Source organism: Myotis davidii, unplaced genomic scaffold (genome assembly GCF_000327345.1).
Source record: "Myotis davidii unplaced genomic scaffold, ASM32734v1 scaffold514, whole genome shotgun sequence".
Taxonomy (NCBI): Eukaryota; Metazoa; Chordata; class Mammalia; order Chiroptera; family Vespertilionidae; genus Myotis; species Myotis davidii.
The window spans coordinates 1,717,744-1,727,547 of record NW_006286236.1 but is presented as its reverse complement, the minus strand read 5'-3'; positions in this window follow the sequence as shown (position 1 = coordinate 1,727,547).

Here is a 9,804-nt window from a genome sequence, read left to right as displayed (position 1 = left end):
GGTCCCTTAAACTCTCCTACTGCTTTTTATTCTATTTTTTGCCAGTTGCTGCTCTTCTTTTTAAAAACAATATGTTTTTATTGATTTCAGAGCGGAAGGAAGAGGGAGAGAGAGATGCTAGAAACATCAATGAGAGAGCATCATTGATTGGCTGCCTCTTGCACACCCCACACTGGGGATGGAGCCCGCAACCCAGGCATGTGCCCTTGGCCGGAATCGAACCTGGGACCCTTCAGTCCGCAGGCCAATGCTCTATCCACTGAGCCAAGCCGGCTAGGGCCACAGAAACTATTTCTTAATAAATGAATCTCTTGACTAATCAATCAGGGCACAAAGCAATTAGAGCTTGAAGGCAGCCCCCTTCAGAATGACAGCCCGTGGCCTTCAAAACCCACCATCTTTCAAGCCCACCTCTCTTGTCACCTCCAGACACCCTCCATTCTAGCCATGGCTCCCGGAGGATGTCTCTGCTCCCAGATGGCCCAGGCAGCCTTTCCTAACACCCTAGTATGTTATTCATCTCTACCCTCTCCTCCCCTACCCCCCCACCCCCCGGCAGTCCACAGTGCAATCTGCCTTACACCAGAGCCACTGCTTCTCTGCCTGTCCCACCAGCGTCCCTAGAACTCCTTGAAGGCAGGGACTGTCCCCTGCTCCCTATTCAGGTACTGACTGAGCCCAGGGTACTGCACAGAGCAGGTCCTCAATCAGTACTTGCTGAAGTGACGTGAGCTGCTCCAAGTGCTGGGTTTACGCTCACGTTGAGTCATCTGGGAACCTGGCTGTCCAAGAGCGCACCATTCCAAAGGCAACCCCTCCTCACCCCTCATGTCTACTTTCGAAGGAGAAAGGGAGAGAGGGAGAGAGGGAGGGAGGGAGAGAGGGAGAGAGGGAGCGAGGCGGGCAGGTACATGAGCGACAGGTTCAGAAGCTCTCACTAGATGAGAAGAGGCCGAGCCACAGGCTGGATCTGTGGATCTGCAGGAAAGTCATCTGCACTGGGCCCTTGACCTTACTTGTAAAGTAGTCCATATTTGGATAGTGAGGTCATACCCGTGCCTCACCTACCTGGTAATGACCTTGCACTCAGCAGTCCAGGAGAAACTGCAAAGAGAAGCAAGTAATTTCAGGGACAATATCCCCTCCTGAAGAGCGCAGAGTCTGCCCTCAGACTGGCCCCCGGTTTGACAGGGCTGACAACTGGTTGGCTGCCTGCCCCTTGGGAATGTTCACCGAACACACCGAGCCTGCTGTCCGGCAGATAGCATCTCCCAAGCTTGCTCCAGCTTCCCTCACGCGCACAGGGCAATGTGAACCATTCAGGTTCTGCAGCAAAGTAATTCCTTCCCTCTGGTCCTGCTGAGAGCACGGTTTTCCTTTCCTCAAGCAAGGGAGCGGCTTGCTGAAACCCAATGCAAAAAAGTAACCTCACTGCAGAGATGTAACTATGGGAAAGCGCTGGCTTCCTGCATCCACATCTGGAGGCTGAGAAACCCAAGGCAACATCAGGAATGAAAGACAACTTCTGAAAACTCCTCAGCCCAGAACCCACGAGGCCTTCAGCAGCATGCTCTTCTAAGTGATGTATAAGTAATACTAAAATAACAGAACAGTGTAGCCCCGTGGTTCTCAACCTTCCTAATGCCGCGACCCTTTAATACAGTTCCTCATGTTGTGGTGACCCCCAACCATAAAATTATTTTTGTTGCTACTTCATAACTGTAATTTTGCTACTGTTATGAATCGTAATGTAAATATCTGAAATGCAGGATGTATTTTCATTATTACAAATTAAGCATCGTGATTAATCACAAAAACAATATGTAATTATATATGTGTTTTCCGATGGTCATAGGCGATCCCTGTGAAAGGGTTGTTCGACCCCCAAAGGGGTCACGACCCACAGGTTGAGAACCACTGGTGTAGCCACTTGTACCAATAGCCATCCTAACCCTAGTCTGGCTGGGCTGAGAGCTCTAAGGCCACAACGTGTCCCAGTCACTGCTGGGTCCTCACTGCCCAACATGCAGGTACTGAAGTAATGGAGTCTCCCAAAAAGTCCAAACTCCCCAGACTCTCTGCCACCCATTCTTAAAGTGCCTAATGCTAAACCCAAGAATGCCACACCTTATTTTCCAAACATAAGTGACTCTCGTGTGGTTCATCCCCCGCTTAGCAGGCAGAGCAGCAAAGGCTCCAGGACCGCATCGCTGTCCTATTCTTCTCACCCTCCCTCCTTCCAGCTAAATCTGATGTCCACTGATCTTTATTTTGTTTCTGAGAGACTGCGACTGGCCAAGGGTCAAAAACAATCTTCCTGAATTGATGGAGCGGGTCATTCAAGTCACTCCACTAATGAGCTTCATCACTGAGAGGAGAGAGGCCTTCCACATGGTGATGAGCTTAGTCATGACCTTTACAGACAGATCTTAGAAAGCCCCAGACTCAGGAGGCAGCCTGGCTGGCTGTGGAATTCCAGACCCATCGCTGAGCCAAAAGAACAAACGTTGCCGGGCTGGCATGGTCCCGGGCCTCGGTTTCTCCATTTGTAAAATGGAGGTGCTAGCTGCCACCCCCCAGGACAGCTGTGAGTTGCACAGTACGGAGTGCCAGCCCTGTCTGCAATGTGGTCAGAGCACTGCTCCGCTCACAGGACTATTGTGAAGATCAGAATGAGCTAACGGAGGAGTGGTACTTGGTGGCGCCCTGGGCAGCCAGCTACCCTCCCCCACAATCTTTGCCTCTTCTCTCAAGAAGTCTGTGTCGCCACTGAGCTCATAATGAGTCAGTCACAGGCGCTGCCCTCACACAGCCCACTTCAGGGGTTTGCAGTCACATCCTGCCTAGCCTAACTCAACATGATTTATTCCACCCCAGGAATGCAGCTCATTTCCCAGAATTTTGTAAAGAACTTTAAAGACTGTGATTTGCAAGGGGCTCCATTTACAGGCTCAGCTGGAGCGGCGGGAGGAGACCCAGCAGCTCAGACCTGTAGGTGGGACAAACACAAAGTTGGGGCTAAAAGAAACCCTCCCCAGGGCATCTCATCCTGGGGGTACCAACATTTTCTTTTTTATCTCAAGCCTCCAGAAAAAAAAATAAAAAGTAAGAACTTTTTATCACAATTATACACAAGCATGTCAAACAAAATAAAACCTACGAATACATCCTATGCACTCCGATATTTGTCATTTGAATCTATTTTATTCCATTTCTAAAAATGCTGGTTGCCATCCACTAAATTTCACGACCCACCCATGAGGCGGGGTAGATGAGGCTCAGACTGATCCAGCAACTCCCCCAAGATCACACAAGGAATTAGCCCAAGCACAGGCTCAAGTCCAAAGCCGAAGTGAGGCTCTGTGGGGAACGTGTTCCTCTCCCAGTGCACCCACCATTTGATCAGGACCACCTCAAAGAAGCCATGGCAGGTATCCTTACCACACCTCCTTCCCCTGCTCCCCACCCTCCCCCTTAAAAAAGACTCAGAAGCTGGGGGTGGGAGGAATGTGTGAAGCCACCTGCCCGGATATGGCTAAGGAAACATCCTTTGAGCACCTGGCCTGCAGGTGGATGATCACAAGAACAGAAAGAAAAAGCCCAGTTTCCTCAGTATCCAGAATAACAACAGGTCAAATCTCCAGTCAAAACATCACCACTCAAAGCGCCAGTCCCAGGCCCGCGCTGAAGAGACACCCAGAAGTGCTACGTTAAAGTTTAATACAAGAAAGATCAGATGGTGGGGGCTGGGTGAGAAAGGTGACGGGATTAAGCAAAGAAACAAAAAGACTCATGGACACAGACAACAGTATGTGACTGCCAGAGGGAAGCGGGGTGGGGGAGGTAGAAGAGGGTAAAGAGGAGGAAAAATGCTGACGGAAGGAGACTTGACTTGGGCTGGTAAACACAATACAATATACAGAAGATGTGTTATAGACCTGTATACCTGAAACCTGTAATTTTATTAGCCAATGTCACCCAATAAACTCAATTTAAAAAAAGATCAGGTGGGCCCTAGCTGGTTTGGCTCGGTGGATAGAGCATCAGCCTGCGGACTGAAAGGTCCCAGGTTCAATTTTGGTCAAGGGCACATGCCCGGTTTGGAGGCTCCATCCCCAGGAAGGGGCAAAGAGAAGGCAGATTCTCTCTCATCATTGATGTTTCTATCTCTCTCCCTCTCCCTCTCCCTTCCTCTCTGAAATCAATAAAAATATATTTTAAGAAAAAAAAGATCAGGTGGGAGAAGTAGGCCACTGTACAGAGATGAGATTGTGGAAGGTGCTCCCACATTTTTATCTGCCGGGGCAGCAAAAGCTACCTGTAATGAACAAACCCTTGTGCCGATAACAGCATGCTGATCTGTTCACACACACACACACACACACACTCGCTCTATAAACAGGAAACCCAAAGTTCCCATGTCTCCGGATCAGTGATTCTTAACGCTTTCAGCCACCAAGGACCCCTTTGAGGGCTGTGACCCCTTGGCATACCATCCTAGGGGCTCCGAGACCCTCAAGTTCAGCCTAAGGACTTTTAGGGGCCCCTGTTGACGAGCTCAAAGGCAAAGGGGCACTGGAGTGGCCTCCTCTCCGCCAAGGCAACGTGAACAAAGGCAAGAGGATCCTCTTTCTTCACTTCCTGCAGAGGGTTAAGCAGACTCTCACAAAAGAGGTCTGAGAGCAGAGCTGCAGTCCGGACAACCAGCAGTGACTTTGCGTGGGAAGCAGAGGTCCCTTCCCCAGGGCAGCTCTGGATTACCCTGAACCGCGGGAACAAAAAATCCAAAACTGGACGGAGAGCCATCTCTCCTTCCTGGGGCCTTTTCTCCCGGTGCCAGGCCTGGTCATACAGGCTGCAGCCAGGGTGGACAAGCAGCATTCCAGAGCCGTCAGCCTCCCTGGGGAGAATGACCCCAATACAAGTGATTGAGTGAAAATAAAACCCACTTATTTCACACTGTATAAAAAAATTAAATTGCAGTTCCCTAGAGCAGGCTGTGGTAGCACCCTGGTCTGAAAAGCCGGCCGACCCCGCCGCCCTTGAGCAGGTGGGTAGCCTGGCCACAGAGATGACCTCACACATCCTTCACCAGGAACCTGGCCGCTGCTTATTTGACCACCCACCAAGAATCGCTCCTTTGCCAGAACCAGTCTGGTTCCAAAGGGGCCAAGGCTGAAGCTGCAGGTGAGAGAAGGGACGGCAGCAGCCCCTGCCCTGGGGAGCTGCCGGATTCAGGCAACACCATCCTGTCCTGGGCAGCACCCTCCCCCACCCCCCAGAATGTGCACCCACACACGGACATGCACATGGTCATGTCCACGCATACACACACCTCAGAGGATGCGAGCGATCGGGCAGATGTGGATGTGAGTGCTGCGGTCTCCACGCACTGGCTGAGGGAACCTGGCTATGTTACTTAAACGTTCTGAACCTCTCTTTCTTCATCTGGAAAATGGGAATCACAAAGCCCACATTGCAAGGCCATGCTGACAACCGCTAATACTAAGTTCTGAGTGCTTTTCACCCGAGAGCGCACTAACCCACACAACAGCCCTGTGACGTAGGTCCTATTACTGTCCTGTTTTGCAGATGAAGAAGTTGAAGCCCAGAGTGTTTAAGTGACTTGCTGGCTGTTGGAGTCTGTACCCTGGAGGTTTCATCAGGCTCCAGGGTCCGTGTGCCAGTGCACGTGGCCCACAGCCTCAGAGCACATGCAGGGAAGCTGCCAACACAGTGTATTCAGCAAGGAGGACCAGCCAGGACAGATAAACACCGTCAGCCACCAATCAGGAAGGGGAAGGAACCCCCAGTTTTCCTGTCACCCAAACCAAAGCAGTAGTAGCGGTTCTCCTGGCTGATACCAAGCCCCTCGGCAACCCTGTTTGCCCTGCAAAATTCCTTTTAACCCGATTTCTCTAAGATAACAGTGTTTGCCCTAGCCAGTTTAGCTCAGTGGATAGAGCGTCGGCCTGGGGACCAAAGGATTTGGGTTTGATTCCGGTCCAAGGGCATGTACCTCGGTTGCAGGCTCCTCCCCAGCCTTGGGCCCTGGTCAGGGCACATACAGGAGGCAACCAATCAATGTGTTCCTCTCACATCGATATTTCTGTTTCCCTCTCTCTGAAAATCAATGGAAAAATATCCTCAGGTGAGAATTTAAAAAAAAAAAAAGATAAGAGTGTTGGAGTGTTTATCTCCCTGACGCCTTCCCGCTGTCCCCTGTGGATACAAGAGCCAGGAATTTTTTTTTTCATTTTTAAAAATGATTTTTAGAGAGTGAGAGACACCGATTTGTTGTTCCGTGATTTATGCACTCGGTTGATTCTTGTAAGTGCCCTAACCAGGTATCAAACCAGCAACCTGGGCACATCGGGACCATGCTCTAACCAACTGAGCTACCTGGCCTGGAGGAGTGAGGAATTTAATGAGCTCCTAGTCATCAGTGACTCCCACCACAACTAATATGGAATGTCCCAGATGCAGGAACTACAAAGGATGCCTGCTAAGGCCCGAAGTGCTTTGAATCCTGCCCCAGAGCCCGATCTTTCTTTGCTCAGGTCCAGGAGTATCACATTCTTCAGATTCTTGTCTGAAAGCCAGAAGGGGGAGGGGAGTCCACTATTTCAACCTAAGGATAATTAAAGCCGGGACTTGTTTACTCTTAGGGAAAAAAAGCCTCTCTTTAATACGCCTGCCCAGGGTGTGTGGTGCTCTGAAGGTCTGCACACAAGGGGCTTTACAACCTGGAATGCCCCTGGCCCAGTGTCCTCACTCTGAGGATATAGGGAGACTCCATGCAGGCGGCTAGGAAGTGGCAGGGAGGGGACCTGCCTGCCGGGTCTTCAGCCTCAGCTCGGAGGTCACTGTCCATTCTTTCCTCTCTGACATGAGGTTGAACATGCTGGCCACAACGTGTGCAGAACTCAGGGAGGTTTGGCGGAAGGAGTAGAAACGACTGGAGGTGAGAAGTCAGAGTGCGGAGGGAGCCCTGCGAATTCCACAGTGTTCAGCATCAAGTAATTAATCCCATAAGGAGGCATTTTTCATGAGCACTTGGAGCGACCCAGCCACCTCCTCCTCACACTGGCAAATCAGTTGGTGGGCGGCAGGCTGGCTCGGGGCGGGAGGCAGGCTGAGAACAGCGTGTTGGTGGGCTAGGGAGCTGAGGGAGAAGAGCTGCAGGGACCAGGCTGACAGATTTCACACACCAGGCCGCCCACCCCCACCTGCTAAACACTGACTTGTGTAGGATGGAAGGGGGGGGGGGGCCTCTATATTTTACACCTGATACCATAAGCCAGTCAGGCACTGGATCCTAACAACCACAGCTTCAATGTTGTGTACAAAAGCATGCAGTCTGCAGCTCCCAACTTCACAAACATTATCCATATGATGGGTTAAGTGGGATGAGAGGCAGGTACTGGAAATAACCAGCATGAAAATCAGAGGACCGGGGAGAGGATCTGAGATCTCTCACTTGCTACCTAGGGCCAAGGCACTTAGGTTCTCTGAGCCTCAATTTTTCCCAGCTATAAAATGGGAACATTAATACCACCATTCTCATGGGACTGGGAGACTTTTGTTTGACTTCAAGCTTCATAGTGATAGAAATAGACTTAACAGTTTGTTGTTGTTTTTTTTAAAAAAAAGGATATATTTATAGATAGCCTGGCACTATGCTGGACAAGTTATGTACAAATAAAACATATAAACAATAAAGCTAAACTTTATTTTCTCATTTTCCTCATTCCACAGACAAAGAAAACAGGCATGGAAAGGATGCCTGGCTTAACCAACATCAGAGCTGGCAAATGGGCAAACCAGGATTAGGTCAGAGAGTCTGACTCCAGAGCCCCTGCCCATGTACATAAGTACTAGACGTACACATCACGGTGGCTAAGCCTCAGAACCCAAAGGAATCCAGACAGCCTTGTACCCAAAGTCACACTGGGCTAAGGGACAGCGCTGCTGTTGAACCAGGGTCTGCTGGACCCACACTCAGATATGAATATATTCACCCATTTCTCAAGCACATAGTAAGTACCCACCTCGGGCCAGGCAAGCACACGGGGCCGAGGGGCAACACCTCTAATGAGAGAAGCGAGAGTGGCACAGGGAGGTGTGAGACCTTGTCGCCTGTTCTGGGAGCGTTGACAAAGCCAGGGAAGCTCTTCCCCTGGCAGCCATCCCACGCTTTGGCCTGCAACTGGTATTTTATGTTTATAGTCCTGCACCAGTTTTCTCCGAGTGTCACTCCTTGCTCATGTAAAAACAGTGTTTGCGGCTCCTCAGAGGGGAGAGCCACCTCCAAGAACACGTGGTCCAAAGAACTGTGGGGGGATGCCATCACCCCAGTGAGAAAGGCAGAGCCCCCTGGGAGCTGGGAACAGCCAGGGGTTGGGGGGCAGTCCTGGTCCTTCCTGCGGGCCCAGTTACTAAAGCACCCTGATCAGAAGTGGAATTGGGGAGCAGAGAGGAGGAAAGGGGCAGAAGGAAAAGGTGCGGGTGGGGAACAGAAGGAAACTGGCATTTATTGGGTTTTATTAACCATATTTTACAGGTGAGAAAACTGGGACTCAACGCAGTTAAATAAATGGGTAAAGTAGACAAGTCCTGGAGGGCTCATCCCTCACACCTCAGGGACTGAAAAAATGTTCTTGAATTAGAGAGGCCTTCACTGACACCCCCTCACTCTCTTCTCCCCTGTTGTGGGGTAAACTGTGTCCCTCCCCCCTCAAAAAAAGTCTTATGTTGATGCCTTAACCCCCAGGATCTCAGAATGTGATTGTATTTGGAGACAGGGTTTTTTAAGAGGTGATTAAGTTAAAATGAACCATCAGGGTGGGCCCTAATCCAATCCGCCTACTGTCCTTATAAGAAGAGGAAATCTGGACACTTGGGGGACAGCTCGGATGCTCGTGCACAAAGGGAAGACCATGTGAAGAGGCAGCAAGGGCGCAGCCATCTGCAAGCCAAGGAGGGAGGCCACAGAGGAAACCAACCCATGGGCTTGGACGTCTAGACCCAGACGGTGAGAATAAAATGTCTGTTGTTTACGTCATCCCGTCTGTGGTACTTTGTACTATGCCCTCACCTGTTCTGTCAGCACCTGCCACCATCCTGACCTGCCATGGGCTTGTCTGGCTGACAGAATGTGAACTACAGAGACTGGTGGTTTTATTCAGTCGTCTATCCCCAGCATTGGAGGCATATTTAATCAACTACTAAACCGAGAGAAAATGGGATTCAAACCCAGCTGCTGCTTCTAAAGTCACCCACTCCCTTCCCACACCCCGCAGTCTCCTTCTGCTTTATCTAATTCTCTGTTTCTTGCACCTACCTCTCCTCCTCTAATATTATAGCTGGTCAATAATTAAAAACAGTATAAACTCAAAGATAATCTCTAGCCTATAATCAGCACCAAGTAATAGTGTAAACAAGGTGACAGGAAATAAAGAAAGAAGATACACAAAGGACCTCGCCTCTGCCACCAGGGAACATCTACCAAGTGCCGAAACCCCTAGCTTAGGTTTCGTCTTATTACTAATTCTAAGTCAATATGTAAAAATAAAGTTGGGTTAAGGTGTAGGGTTTGTTTTGGGTTTTATGAGTGTGTGCTGAAGGGGGCATTGAGGAACACAGCTCTCCTAGTCAAACCTCAAACCGGAGCGGCCTGGAACTGAGCCAAATCCCCACTGCAGGCTGAAAGGGAACTCAGAGGTTGACAAAGTCTGAAACACAAACAAGGCTGTGCAAGTGTCCCGGTGACCATGTCTGGGGCCACTCCGGCCCTCTCTTTCC